Source organism: Xyrauchen texanus, chromosome 47 (genome assembly GCF_025860055.1).
Source record: "Xyrauchen texanus isolate HMW12.3.18 chromosome 47, RBS_HiC_50CHRs, whole genome shotgun sequence".
Lineage (NCBI taxonomy): Eukaryota > Metazoa > Chordata > Actinopteri > Cypriniformes > Catostomidae > Xyrauchen > Xyrauchen texanus.
This window is the reverse complement of record NC_068322.1, coordinates 14,272,544-14,288,499: the sequence shown is the minus strand read 5'-3', so window position 1 is coordinate 14,288,499 and position 15,956 is coordinate 14,272,544. Positions and strand designations below refer to the sequence as shown.

The following is a 15,956-nucleotide window of genomic DNA, read 5'->3' as shown; positions in this document are numbered from 1 at the left end:
TTTAAAAACCATAAGATATTAATAAACTATTTATGTATTCCCAATACTTTGCTTTACGAATTTGTATTTATTTTCTCTAAACGGCGATTTATAATGCTTGGTATATTTTCGACCAAAAGACTTATAATATAATCTGTAACTAATATAATCTGTAACTAACATTGTCATCATGTTTCTCTGTCACTACGTCTGTTTAGTTATTTTTGTAAACGAAGTTTCGCACTTTGAATTGGCCAAAGATTTTATAGCAAGTCAGTCCACTGTCGGTCATTTTTGGAAAACTCTCGAGAAACTATTTCCAGTCATTTCAGTGCAGCTCCTATTTACTTGAATGGAGAAAAAACAAAAATCAGCAATAAAATCTGACAATATTGGATTCATAAATGCGATTTTGTTACCTCCTATTACGCTAAAAAAAAGCGTAGCTTTTTTTCATATAGCTAATACGCATGCGTGTTCTCGAGTTGATTGACAGGGGCTGTCTTTATCTAAAAGGCGATTGGCTCTTTTAACTGTGTAAAAAGTCCCGCCTTACAATTCTACATCCGTTGACCGTTCCCATTTCTCCCATTCATTTAAATAGAAGTGGCCCGTTTCTGCTGAATATTCTCTGGTTAAAACTGCAGCCTTTCCGTTGTGCGTGTCTTCCTGTTTGGGCGGGGGCGCGGCCAACGCGGAGCGCTCTTTGATTGGTCCTGGGATGTGGATTTAAATTTACAGGCAGCACCAGTTCATCGTTATAATAACCTGCATCTACCGACATCTGTTTCCCCGTGTTTTTCAAATTAGAAACATAGGATGCGAGACGTTTGAAGGCGCTGTTCTTAATAATGTGAAAATTAGCTCTTCTTGTTCCCGACTCTTGTGTGTTCCTGCTCAGTGGTAGATTTGGAAAGCTGTAAGTGATGTTGGCTTGGTCGCATGCTCGTTTGCAGCCTGCTATCTGCAAGAAATCCCTGTATTACGGAACTTCTGGTTTTATTTCATTTTAGAAAAGACTGCTTAAAGAAGGCTGTGGAGGAAAGCTTGAGAACAATGGCCAGGGTCTTCAGGAGAGGGTGTCACCGGGCTTAGACTCTTGAGCGGACCACCATCCAAGAGGCTGGTGGGATGCTGATGGTCCTACAGCTTGTTATGACTGAGGTCAACAAGCAGGTAATGTCACACATTGTCAAGGGCATGAGTAAACCCCTGCATTACACTGAAAAACAAAGTTGTCTTTAAACTTGGCTGTTTTAGTGTCTTTCCTAATGTGTTCTTTGCAATCAGAGGTTTGTAGCTAACTGGCTGATGAATAATCAATTTAAAATATATTCAGGAGCAAACTGGATGTATGCTCATGTATGTGTGCTATAAATGAATACTTAAAGGAGATGTTAAATTATAAGTTTACCCAAAAATGAAAATTCTCTCATTTATTCACCCTCATGCCATCACAGATGTGTTTGACTTTCTTTCTTCTTAAGGACACAAATTAAGATTTTTAGAAGAATATCTCTGCTCTATAAGTACATACAATGCAAGCCAATGGTGGCCAGAGCTTAGAAGCTCCAAAAAGGCTGTAAAGGCAGCATAAAAGTCATTCATAAGACTCCAGTGGTGAAATCCATGTGATAGGTGTGGGTGAGAAACATATCAGTATTTCAGTCCTTTTTACTGTAATCTCCACCTGTCCAGGTCTGACCAGTAAGCTGCAATATACTTGAAGAATGCAAATTGCTGAAGATTGTGAAAGTGGAGATTTATAGTAAAAAATGACTAATGCTGCCTTTTATTAGTTTCACTTGCATTGTATGGACCTACAGAGCTGTGATATCCTTCTAAGAATATTTGTTTGTGTTCTGCAGAAGAAAATGTCTTACACCTCTAAGATGGCATGAGGGTGAGCAAATGATGAGAATAATTTTGGTGAATTATTCCTTTAAAGTACTTCATCCTATCCCAGCTAGATATGCAGAGATGGAAAAAGTGTAAAACATTACATTCAAAACACCCCAAGTGACATACCGTGCAATCCCATTTGGTGATGCTAGTCTAGTGGTAGAGAAATTACACACCATCTTTAAGGTTTTAAATGAACATGTGTAGTTACCACACACATACATGCACATGGTTACAATTTAAACATAAATGCAGGGTTTATCTTCCCGTAAGGGGTCACAAAGTTTGACTCATACATTTGTTCTGTTTCTGCACTTTTTTTTTTTTTTTTGGGTCAGGCTTTTGTGCATGACGTTCATGTCCCTGTGTTTACTCTGCTCCTGACAGGAACGTGGAGACTTTGGTGCAGCTTTGAGTGAAGTCTTGGCCGCCTGCAAATGCTTCCTTCTGGATAAGCTCCAGCTATCCCACAACAATATCCCTCTTCCACCAAACTATGACCTCATCTGAAAAGAGTATGACTGCTTTTTTAAATGCACCAATACTGTGGACTTGATTGACATCTTCATTATGTTCAAGGAGCATGAATGAGGACCCAGAGGAGCCTGCAACTGCTGTGATTGCTGCCAGCGACATTACTTCAGGCTCTCAGATTTGGTTGGGTTCACTCAGTCATGTTTCTGGGTGAACATTGAACACTATCAATTGTGTGTTCTTTGGATGCAGATGTTTGACTTTCCCAGTGGTGACATACAGAGTTCACAGAAGGTGGAGTCTCTTCCTGTGTGTCCAGCAACTCCATCTATTAAGGCTGGAATCTGCAGTCCACAGGTAAAGGACATGAAGGATTTATGAAAAAAAAAAAAACTAATTACATTTTGCATTAGATTACATTCCGTCTGTATGGTGGTGCATTTTTCAGATGAAAGCAATATCCATGTAGTTAATAACTGGATGTTTTAAAAGCATTTTGTATAGCGTGCTGAAACCAGCGCTGCTCTTGCCCAGTTCTGTTCACAGCTGCTCTATTGGGCTCTGATTTATGTGGAAGTAGACTCTGGGCTTTGCCACTGTAATACTGGGGGTGATGAAGTTTATGAGCCTGGCCTGTTTAAGGGGTTGTGGAAAAAGCCTGTACTCTATACAAAATAAGTCCATGTCAGCTAACTGACTCGTCAGTATCACAGAACAGAAAATAATAAACCGTTCCTGTTATAAAGCCTATATATTTTCATAACCATATTTCTTGCAATTAACATTTCTCACTGTATGTAATAATAACAAAACAAAAGGTTTTTACAATTATTTTTGTGTGTTAATGGGTCTTTCTCCAACTTTTTCAGATACAGTGGGTGGTCAGGAGAGTCTTCTGTTTGTTTCTGGACCTTTTGGTCAACTCGAAGAATGACCTGGCCCTCACATACACCCTTGAAATCTCTAACCGTTCTCTGGGACATGTGGCCTTTACTGACCTCAGGCATGCTGCCAGCAACAGTTCCTCAGCTCTTTTCATGGTAAATTCATGATACATTTTTGGAGAGCCAAATTTCTCAATTAAATAATTTAATTGTTAAATATTTAAATTAATTGTTGCTGAATTAAATTTATCAACTATTAAATGAATCCTTTATTTAATTTTTTTACCATTTGCTTTGGGTTGATTTTGTTGGTTTTTGCATCTGTCTGTGCAGTTTTGAAATAGTTTTTCCATGTCAACAACTGCTAGATAAACGTCTTTGTCCAATGCAACATGTCTCACTCATTTTTCAGAATCTCGTGCAATGAGCCCAATGTTTTTTATGATGGCATTTCAAATTAAGAACTTCAACTTTTTAAAATGGATCTTGAAAATTCTCTTAACTTGCTCATGTGCTTAACTCATGTGCATGATTGACTTGCTTTCTTCTACAGAATAAAAATGAAGATTTTTTTTTTAGAAGAATATTTCAGCTCTGTAATCCAAACAATGCAAGTGAATTGGTGCCAAAATTATCAAGTTCCAAAAATGCACAAAGCAGAAAAGTAATCCATAAGACTCCAGTGGTAAATACATGTCTTCTGAAGTGATAGGATAGGTCTGGATGTAAACAGCTACACATTTAAGTCTGTTTTAACCATGTATTTTCCTCCCTTGCCTGCCCAGTAGGTGGCAATATGAATGCCTTCAGCCCAGCTGTGGGGTCATCAGCCGGTAGCCACCTATCTTCAATGTTTCGCCCAATTAATCCTGGAACATCTTATGATAGGGGGGTAGTGGTCTGGGAAGTCTCCCTGCCACCCCCTGCAGCTGGACATCACATCCCCTCCAACACCTCTCCTTCACAAATTGCATCCAACTAGGGTTCTATATGTTATAATACCTCAACACGACCATATGTGCCAGCCCATTGGCTAACTGGCACCAAGATGCCTACTTGGTACCCTACTGGTACCGTATCTCTTGGTAACTCCGTGCCACCGGGTACGTATGGCATACTACCTCAGCAGCACAAGCCCTCACCACATATCACACAGGTTCCCTATTCATCAGTTTCCTACTTTTGAACCCCCCACTTTTTGTTCTTCTTTCTTAACCATATCCAGAAACTCCCTTTCTCAGCTTCCTCTGCCAGTTACTTCAAATACATTTTTAAAGCTGCTCCTATGATGCCAATGTATCTAAATAGGTGCTGCATTGATGTTCCCATAAATCCTTGGCACCCAAACTCCACAGGGTAGGTGGCAGTCCATCCATTTTCCCTGCACTCTGCGACCAGATCAGCATATTTTAACTTCTTCCTCTCATAGTAAGCTCAGTCATTACTGTTTTCCTTGCTGAAGTTGACCACAACACTACATCTGGCCTCAAGGAGGGAATGGCAACCTCGGTAGGAAATTTTAGCTGCTGGCCAAGGTCATCCATCATCGACCAATCACTTTGATTGATCTGGCTTCCCTTCGTGCTTCACCTCCCTTTTTAACAAAATCAACAGCCTGCCTCTGGGGAGCATGGTTGCCTCTTGTATGCCTTTACTCCGTGCACCTCTAGGATCTCTGCCAGCTTCCACTGTATCTGATCATGCCGCTACCTGCACCATCCTCTTTGCCATACCACAGAGACAAATTCCCCGGGCTTGGTAGGGTATCGTAGGTGGATCTTATTTGTAAAATCAGCTTGGCGTGGGGTACCTTCCACCAGTCGTGCCCATCCTTACACACTATTAGATGTGACCCTCCCATATGGTCCAGTGTCCATGCTGCTGCTGGCTGACTGCCCTATCCTTATACCCTTCCTCTTCCATCCTAGTTACTTCTGTAACTACCATTTGCTTTCCACTGTTTTCGGGAGGATGCTGTTTCTCACCTACACCTATCATATCACTTCTGAAGACATGGATTAAAACACCGGAGTCTTATAGATTACTTTTATGCTGTTTGTGCATACATAATATAATAAAATAGTTTATTTATACATACTCTTTAAATAGACAACCTCACTTATGGAATGTTGTTTTAACCAATTATAATTATTATTATTTTTTTTTTTTTTTCAATGTTCAGACTTTGACATCATTTGTCAGGGCCATACAGTTGGGATTAAAAGGATACGCTCCACCTGAGTCTGATCCATTAAGGAAGCATGTAAAGGGCCTATCAGAATTTCTCAAATTTACCAACAAGCTGTAAGAAATCTTAAGGGAAACCTCTCGTACTATTTCGCACATTGCCATACTTTTGTATTTCAACCCTTTTGTGAGTTTTCTAGTAGAATGCAAAAATGTAGCACTGATTTATTCCTGGTTTTTATTATAAACCGTTGTGACTTGGCTTTGACCTTTCTTGTCTCCCTGTGATTAATTCACTGCCCCAAATGGCTGTAGACAGATCCTTTGCTTTATACTACTGATATTGTACCGTTTTACCCTAACAACACGCTATCTTCTATCTGTTCTGTATCCTATCTTAAACAGATCCAGTGCTACTCCTCCTCACCTCATGATGCAGTTATCAGCCATCTGTCTATATCATTTTTCTCCTCTTCTTTCAAAAGCAACTCTTTATGACGTCTGCACCAGTATTAATGAAATCGTCTGAATTGTTCAAGCATGTGTTATCTGAGAAACATCAAAGTGTTGTACCAAACCACAAATGGCGACTTTGTCCCTCCTTGTTTAGATCACTCTGATTAAACGTCATAACGCTGAGATTGCTCCTTGATGACTTGCACTTCAAAACGTCCAAATCTCCACAAGACGTTTGGCAGTGAAACACATGGCGCTGAACTGCATAGATGATTGAGGTATTCATAGAGGACACAAGGTCATTTCCTGCAGTGAATCAATGTACTTCAACTTTTTTGATGGAAGTGCCTTGAACCTGCTGCAAGAGACCCTGTTCACCACCACAGATCTTTTTCTGTGATGAGAGTGTGTGAGCTACAAGCCAAAAGAGGTCTTTCATCGGTCTGCTGCCCTGCCTGTGCAGTTCCCCACCTCTCGGCACCTTATGGAGTACTGTATTACCACACACACAGTCCTTACGGAGGAATCGGCATCTCGCCCACAGCTAACATCTGTTTTCCCAGATGATTCTGTTACTGTAATTCCCTCTTACAAAAGCAAGGTCAGGGATTCAGTATGGCCTCTTTCCCGCTGCAGACCAAATGTTTACATTTATTAATCAATTCATATATTCACACAGTCAGGTGGACTACAGCCATAGCTCTGGCTTGCCATTTAAAACTTGTTAGACACTACTTTCTATTACTAGTCAGTTGCAGGTTGTATTAGGAGGAGGGACCATTACCATTTTAGAGCATTTCATTGGACAAAAGTTTGGATGGGCCTTGCTCACTTCCTACAAAATTGAAGGACAAGGCAGATATGATGTAATTTATAACAAAATATTCCTAAAATTAAGGTGCTTTGAAGGTATGTGTAATTGTAGGTATTTCATTTTGGGGGTTTGTAACAGCTTGCTGGGGTAAACTGCTAAATACCTTCTTTCAGCCATTGTCCACGTCATTGGTTGGTGTGACTTGGAGCTCCACCTACTTTGTGACATGCTGGGGGGCACCGTTCTTTTTACCTGTAAGGTGGGACTTCCTTTCTACATCTGTTGGGTGCTAGAGCTCCTTGGTTGGGCATTCCAATTTCTCCCATTCATTTTAATAGAAGTGGCCCATCTCTCACAAATAAAGTCTCTGCTTAAGCATGCAGTTTTGAAGATTAAAGCATGATGACATCATCAGACGCACAAAAACCAGACACACATGTGCACCATGAGTGACAGGGAAACGTTGTGGGACACTGAATATGTGAGGTGACTTTTATATATTCTGTACATGTGTGAATGAGTCCTCAAAACATTGTTTGTGAGCATCAGATATAGTCTCCTCCTGGACATGTACAACTGCTGAACTACGGCATGCAATGCACATAGTGGCGAGTGTCATTCACTCTGGTGCACATAATGACAATTAATTATAAACGCTGTGCTGCGTCATTTGCTCTCGGATTCTTACTCTTAGCAAAGAATGAAGAAGCACTTCCCCATGGGTGTGCTGGTGCCTTAAGTGGACAATATTTTTGCACCATTTTCCTGGAATAGACAGACTATACATTTAAAATGCATATATTAGCTAAAAGTTAATTTTGTCGACTAGTTGGAATGTATTTGTGTGTAATGCAAGAATATAGATGGACTAAAAGCCACAAATCTTTGATTTCATGGGGAGTCACATTCGATTTGTTAGTTGTTTAAGCATCCAAATGTTTTTTGTGGTCTGCAACGTATGTGGGCTTCTGTTTAAATTACTAACATTAAGAGTACAGCTGAATTTTGTATTTTAAACTTTGATCCATAGGAAACCAACCAAATGAGATTTTCCTGCATGATTCTCAGGCAAGAGGTCAATTATGTGATTTAGGTCCTGTATTAGTCAAATGTCTTTGTATTAGATATAAATTTGCAGGTCAGGGTTCACTAGAACTTGAATTTGTCACTAGAATTTGTAGAAAATTCTACATCTATGCTTGCTTATCAACTCTCCTGCATTTGCATGCATATAAATGCAATTTATTGGAGCACCAAGTTTTGTGTGGCTGCCCCTTTAGGGCTGCTGAAATGTGAAAAGAAGTTTTTGTTAATTGACTGTATTGCGCGATCTTATCCCAAACAGTGAAGCTGGTGTCTAGTAGATGAACTGCTCTGGTCAAAGGCCGCAGTGGAGGAGATCCAGTGTATGCAGTAAATACACGCCGCACAGACTCAGTCAGCGGTTGGCACAGGGTAAACCATGATTGACCTAGTCAACTCTTAGCCTATTATGAGCATGATCTTTCCAAATACTGTTATCACCTTCATAAGGCAACTCTTGTTGATTTATTTTATTTTGTTTATGCTATTAACCATTCCACTGCGTATGGGGGCAGAGAGACTGTTAAGTTTCTGATTGCCCTGTTGGATGTGGATGCACTATCACCGCCCTGCAGGAACAAGGCGGAACTGCTCTTTGAAGGCCATGCTTTTCTTAATGTGAATGCTGGAACTTGTCTCCTCACCTTTTATAAGTAGGTTTTACCATTCCAAATCACACTTTAGCACAAAGTATACTTTGGTGTCTGTGTACAGTTGAATACTGAGCCTTTCAAAGTATACTTCATTTGGCAGTTTATACAAATCCAGGCACCTCCTGACCTCCTCACACACATTCTTATTGTGCACATCCACTGTTGTTTTTTCCACCTTTGTCTCCGGTTGTGTCCTCTTCTAGTGCTTCATTGTGACTGCAACGGCTCATCTCTGAGTTTTTACAGCATGCCACCTTGTGGACCCACTAATTGGTGCAATGAATTCCAGGCGCATGCACATACATGCTCTAGACACGTCTTTGACCATTGTGCCTCTCGTGACATTTTGCTTTAAAAAAAACAGTTACAAGAGTAATATTTATAATGACAGCAACGTTTGAATTATAAATAAATGATCAAATAACTAATAATAATCAATGAATAATAAACCATAATCATTAAATGTTGAATTTTACTAAATGTAGGATTTTTGCGGTTGTAATTATAATTTTTTTTGTTTTTTACCATTTTTGTGTGGTATCATCGTTTTGATTTGCAAATCAGCACCTTAATTTAATCTTCGATTATTTACCTTCATGGCCTCTTTCCACTATGTGCCTATAGATCTCCAGAAGCTCCCACGGGATCTTCTCCAAAGCCGTTACAGAACAGTGTCTGTAGCCAGCAAGTACACATCAAATCCAAGGTAAAGAATCATCAGGGTTGTAAGCAGAGACCCCAGTCTCAAATAGCACTCAAACAAAATTGAATGTGACACTTGACTTTTAAAACAGACCGCAAGTAATGCACTTTCACAAGCTATATCTGCTTCCTCTGTCTTGTATTGTGCACATTTATACTGCTGTTTTTTTTTTTTATGCATGGTGCTTGTGCAGTAGGTTTCTTATGATGTATAAAAACAACCATTGAGTGTGAAATTTAGTGTCATACACTACACTCCAGATTCCAACCAATAACATCTGGCAGTGTGCATGCTCCTTGTACACCATACGCTACCAGACTTTCTTATACAGAAAACATTAATCTTGGACTGCTGAGAGAATGAAGATTAAATTTGCATGTGCTAAGATTTTAGTATTGTCTTTTGGCCTTGTAAGGTTTTATTTTACAGTTTGGCCATAAGATTATTGAATGGAATAAATCTTTAATATAAACCGACTGCATGAATAGGAACTAAATTATGCAAATAAAGTAGAATTACTTTTTTTTTTTTTAGTTCACCCAAAAATAAAAGAAATTGGGACATCCTAATAAATTCCTCTTGTGTTCCACTGAAGAACAATACATACAGGTCTGGAATGATGTGAGGGTGAGAAAATTATGACAGAGTGATTCCTCGGTGAGATATTCCTTTTATCTAGTCTGTGGATTGCTCACACATTTTAAAACCGAAAAATAGCTTTATTTTTTGGGAATGGGTAGCTCCATCAATATGAAAAGGTGAGCCCTCTGTGAACATGTATGCTAGACACATTCTGTTAAATGGCTTCTTTATTTGATTGCACTAGCAGATGTCTCTTTAGACCTCCACTCTCTGGCCGCCTTCCTGTGTTAGTAAGCAGTAATGGTCCCTGGGTAGCTCACTGCTTCCTGAACTGGATGGGCGGAAGTTTTCTGCATCAATTTCACTTTGAACATGCCATATCAGTGGCATTACTCAGCTAGCTAGGGGAACTTGAAAGGTTATTGTTTCCTGTTGTCTGCTGAATGACTTTGTTCCATCGTATTCCAATAGTTTCATCACAAACTGACTTCAATTGACACACAGGGTGAGATCAAGAAGAGGTTTCTTTAGCAGTTAGACTGCAGAGAGAGATTATTCTGAGATGTAGTCTACTCTTGAATGGGCAGTAGTATTTGAACTTCATATATTGCTTCTGTTAAAGTTGTGCACATGGAAAGATGGTTGTAGGTTTTGCAGGGCAGTTACATATTTTTGGCCACAAATATTCATAAAAACACATACTCAAGTGTGTTTACATGCATGATCATGCTTAAGCCAACAACATGAAAGGTCATATAAATGCCTTAAACCATTTATGACCTTAAAAACTTATGAAAAGTGTTTTTTGTTTCATAAGGTTAAGCAAAAAACAAATAACCTGTTGCTCCTGTTTATGCTTTGCAGAAAAAAGCTCTTTTTTTTTTTTTAAACTCTTGAGTTTACGACTGAGCCTAGCGAGCTAAAACAGTGAGTAAACACACAATTGATTAGTTTGGTGTTAGCATGTTGCTAAGCTAACAATCAAACTTGTGTGTAGAAATACATGACACACATTTTGTAAAATAGTCTATTTCTAATTACACCACTATTTGTATAAATCCTTTAGTTTTATAGACCCTTCTTCTTGAAGGGTATGTGTGATGCTTCCTTTGAATTTACCTAAATTGAGATATCTTTGAAGGCAGCACTATTAAGTTGCCTACATTTGGGAAAGCCTTTGCATTGGGTGCGCATAATGCCTTAACATGCTGCCTTAGGCAAGTTACTAGGTTTTTGAGCAGAGCTAATATTTTCTGTTAAAATACCTCTTAATGCTCGTCATGAGGCACGTTAAGACCCAGCTGCCCCCTCACTAGACCCACTACAGTTTGTGTATCGTCCAAACCGTTCAACGGACGATGCCATCGCCACAACCCTCCATCTGGCCCTCACCCACCTAGACAATAAGGACTCATACGTTCGAATGCTGTTCATAGATTTCAGCTCAGCATTCAACACAATCATTCCCCAGCACCTGATTGGAAAGCTGAACCTACTGGGCCTGGACACCTCCCTCTGCAACTGGATCCTGGACTTCCTGACTGGGACACCTCAGTCAGTCCGGATCGGGAACAGCATCTCCACCACCACCACACTGAGCACTGGGGCCCCCCAGGGCTGTGTGCTCAGTCCACTGCTGTTCACTCTGCTGACTCACGACTGTGCAGCAATGCACAGCTCGAATCACATCATCAAGTTTGCCGATGACACGACCATGGTGGGTCTCATCAGCAAGAACGACGAGTCAGCATACAGAGAGGAGGTGCAGCGGCTGACGGACTGGTGTAGAGCCAACAACCTGTCCCTGAATGTCGACAAAACAAAAGAGATGGTTGTTGACTTTAGGAGAGCACAAGGTGAACACACTCCGCTGAACATCGACGGCTCCTCTGTGGAGATCGTCAAGAGCACCAAATTCTTTGGTGTTCACCTGGTGGAGAACCTCACCTGGTCCCTCAACACCAGCTCTATCACCAAGAAAGCCCAGCAGCATCTCTACTTTCTTTGAAGGCTGAGGAAAGCACATCTCCCACCCCCCATCCTCACTACATTCTATAGAGGGACTATTGAGAGCATCCTGAGCAGCTGCATCACTGCCTGGTTTGGGACTTGCACCGTTTCGGACCGCAAAGCCCTGCAGAGGATAGTGAGGACAGCTGAGAAGATCATTGGGGTCTCTCTTCCCTCCATCAAAGACATTTACAAAAAACACTGTATCCGCAAAGCAACCAGCATTGTGGACGACCCCACACACCCCTCACACAAACTCTTTATCCTCCTGCCGTCTGGCAAGAGGTACCGAAGCATTCGGGCCCTCACGGCCAGACTGTGTATCAGCTTCTTCCCCCAAGCCATCAGACTTCTCAATACTCAGAGACTGGTTTGACACACACACGTGTCCTGAGTTGCACTTTAATTACTATCACTTTATAACCGTCTGCTACCTAAATAACTGCTATGTGCATAGAACACCATCTTATAGTATGTTATGTTTACGTTTTTTAGAAACTGTCATCCTTTTGCACTACTGTGTACTGGTCGGCGCTGCACTGTCTATTGTCCTGTTCATTGTCAGAAATTTGTTGTACTGTCCCGTACTTTATTGCACATGTTTGCACGTGCACTTTATATAGGTATTTTATATAGGTATTTTATTTTGTTGTGTTGTCACATGTGGTCCTGTGTTGGTCCTTTTGTTGTTTTTATGTAGCACCATGGTCCTGGAGGAACGTTGTCTCGTTTTGCTGTGTACTGTACTAACTGTATATGGTTGAAACGACAATAAAACCACTTGACTTGACTTCAGAGCCGCACTCTACTCTCTGGTCCTGTGTCCCTTTTTGCCTCCGGTCAGCTGGCCATTTAGGGCTGTACTAGGACAGGTGTTATGCATCCATGCGTCATTTTATTGTGTGCTTTACAATAGACTCGCACCTATTCTTATTGGCGAATTAATGATGACTTGCATATCAGAGGAAGTCACTGGTTGACTATGTACATCATAGTTTTTCTAGCGCTCTCTATTGGCATGCAACCAGGGCTGCCCAACATACCATATAAGCCTCTTGTACAAAAGCACCCAATTGAGCGATACTGTTGTTTTAGGTGCTCTTTTGAGAAAGTGCTTTGAAAAGCTGCTCTCAGGCTTTGATTTTCCCCCAACCTTCCCAGTTCCTACTCGCTTTGCCGTCCCACCCAACTATGCCTGCAGTATGTTTTGATTTTGTTTTACTTTTTCTGAATTACACTCTCCTACTGCGGCCGCTTGCCTGAAGGGAGAGAGCTTTGAATCCTGATAATCCTATGCAGGCATGGATCAAAGTCCCTGAAAGAGGTGGATCAGCGCTTCTCGGCAACCCTTGGGATCTCAGAAGCTCACTACGCCAGTGTGCGTAACCATTTTCTTATTTTATGCTCTTCATGCCAACCTCTGGACCACAATATTTATCTACATAAAATGTTTTTTTTTTCATTTGACTTCTCAAAAGAGTTTAGATGTGGTTATTTACACCTAGTTGCATCAGCAGGGCTCAAGAGTAAGGATCGCTTGATAGCCAGTGCTGTGTTATCACCATTTCATATTTGTTAATCATATTCATATGTTGACAAACTGGAACATTTGGTTTCATGTGATGTATTGTACATTGTTTTAGCAAATTCTGCTTATGAAAATTCAGTGACTGGTGGCATTTTTGCAAAACAACATTACACGTAGTGTCGCAGTTTTTGAGAAATTTCAACTTTGTGGCCCTAAAAGGAGAGAAAGAGAGTTCTCTTAAATAGATGAGGTTAAGGTTAATGCTCTTATCAAGTTTTTCAGCAAAATCTACCTCCCTCTCCTAAACCTTAAACCAAAGCCAACAGTGTCATAAAAGCAAATGTGAGATGAAACCAAATGCAATTTGTTAAAGCAACCATGTCATTTTGTGGTGTTATTGTCAATTTAAAAACCTATAAATTATTTGGATTGTTAGCTTTTTTTTTTTTTTTTGTATTAGAAACTTCATGTTTTATGAGGGAGATTTGTTTCTGACATGTAAATATAGCTAGTAATATATGCACACAATTGTTTGTGATGGGGTCACTAAAACTATCAGATCAATCTGATAAAGATCAGTCGTTGATATCTCTGATTCATCAGTGTTTTATTTTCATTCTCATCAACGCATTTACTTTTTTCAGAGACTGTGGCCAACCATCCACTCTGTTTGCTTGCACTTACAAACATGGTGATCTGACCCTCAACCGGGTGTTGGAATTTCCCAGTACTGGTCAGCTGCCCACCTGCATGCACCCTGTGCCCAAATAAACCAACTCCTCGACTGTGGAGGAAGAGCATGACCCCACTGGGATGGATTACAGACTCGGAGGTAGTATCTCTTTACTGCCAATAAAAATTAGAGTTTTGTGGCTTTTAGTCCATGTCTATTTGCTTTTAAGGCCGAAAGTTGACAAATCGAAGATTTTGGCAGATATGCGCATAAAGCCTATTGGCTGTTTATCAAGAAGAGGAATGAGCCTTTTGCTATGTCCTGTTTCAATAGGAAATGTGTCAAAACAGGAAAAAGAACTGATTTAATTTGGGTCTTTAAGAAAAGAGTCTAAGAAAAAAAAAGACTAAACAAGAGGGGGCTCAGTTCTTAATGTACTTAATAACGTTCTTGCATGGTCTGTTTGCTGCACACACACACACACACACACACACACACACACACACACACACACACACACACACACACGCACACGCATGCTGAAGTGCTTCGCTTTGCTCTGACGCCACACATTCGGAAAGAAGCCTGGGTCCACCTCCACAACCCAGGCCTCAATCCCTGCCCAGTCCCTGTTTGGGGACTGGTACTTAAGATCAACCTATAAATGATTGCCCATCTCATAAAACCTGGCTGCCCCCACGTCTGTTGTAAAAACTATTTTTAAGAGCAGACGTTCTTCTACCCCCTTATGTTGGAATGTGGGCTTTGCTCCACCAGGTTACATGACAAATGTTCAGCCTCAGTGCTGTAAAATAAACACACTGCCTGTTAAACTGCCGACTAACGTCAGCAATTTCATCATAACTTTTTCTACCCTTCCGTCCTCAGCCCTCCTTTTCATTCTTTTTTTTTCCCTCTCTTTGTTCACCCTAATTCTCAAAGTCCAGTGTTTTTCTTTTGTCGACATACGCCCCCTTGCAATCAAAATTTTCAGTGGATGTGGACTCGGAGGCCACTAACTTGAGGCTTGACGGTACCGGCCAATTCTGCTCTGGGGAACAATAGTGGAAATGCCTGAAACCGAGCAGGTGGGAGGAAGATCCAGCCAGCACAGCACAGAAGAGCAGCCGAGACCTCGAAGAGGAAGCTTGCCAACAGAGAGTGCATGGAGCAGGGACGTGAAGAAAACCAGCCCCCTCAGAAGAGACCCCCTGCCAAAGATCCCAATGGAGGTTCAGGGAAAAAGAACATGAAATCTGCCAGCAAGAAACTCTTGTTGGTCAGGGCAAATTCGTAAGCTTTTTCAGACTGTAATTTATTCTCAGTTCTCTTATTTGTAGCGATGGTCTATTTGAGCAACAGGGTCACATTACATTATTTATTAGTAACCTAAATGAATTTAATGTTGATCAAGCCAAGATCATGTCAACATGGGCTACTTGACTTTATAACTACTGTTCCAAGCACAATTACTGAAAGTGTGTGCGCATGTAATGAGTGGACTTGGCTGGGAAATAACTTCTAAAGCATTTTAGAGTTTAAAGGTTATTTCATGATGTATGATTTGTTTGTTTTTATTTTATTTGCTGTCTCAATCACAACTTGTACTTTGGAGATTTTAATAAACTTATTTCAGTTTTAAAATCATACAAGTGTGGATTTGTCTATATTTGTAATAACATGCTGGGAAAAAGGGAAGATGATTGAATTATGCAGATGGGTCATGAGCTGCTCTTGGTTCAAGCTTGCCAGCATGGCTTGGATACTCTTCCTATCATGCACTGTGGCACTTGGCACTGTGAAGAGAGCAGAGAGAGAAAATCAAATTAATCATTACATTGAAAGGTGCACTTTTTTTTTTTTTTTTTTAAAAGCACATCATCTTGGACTTGCACTGACACCTAGCGGTGTGGATATAGCATTATGCAAATACAATAGTAGAAATTCACTATTCACAGTCGGCCATGATTCTTATAATCCATGAGTGAAAGTGTCCTGAACAGGGCAGTTTCTGAGATTAAGCAAGAA

General features: G+C 40.5%; 1 pseudogene; it reads left to right on the top strand.

Moving 5' to 3' along the window:
- Nucleotides 1-666: 666 nt before the first annotated feature.
- LOC127638863 (PCNA-interacting partner-like) lies at nucleotides 667-15,535 on the top strand (annotated as a pseudogene).
- The last annotated feature ends 421 nt before the right edge of the window (nucleotides 15,536-15,956 follow it).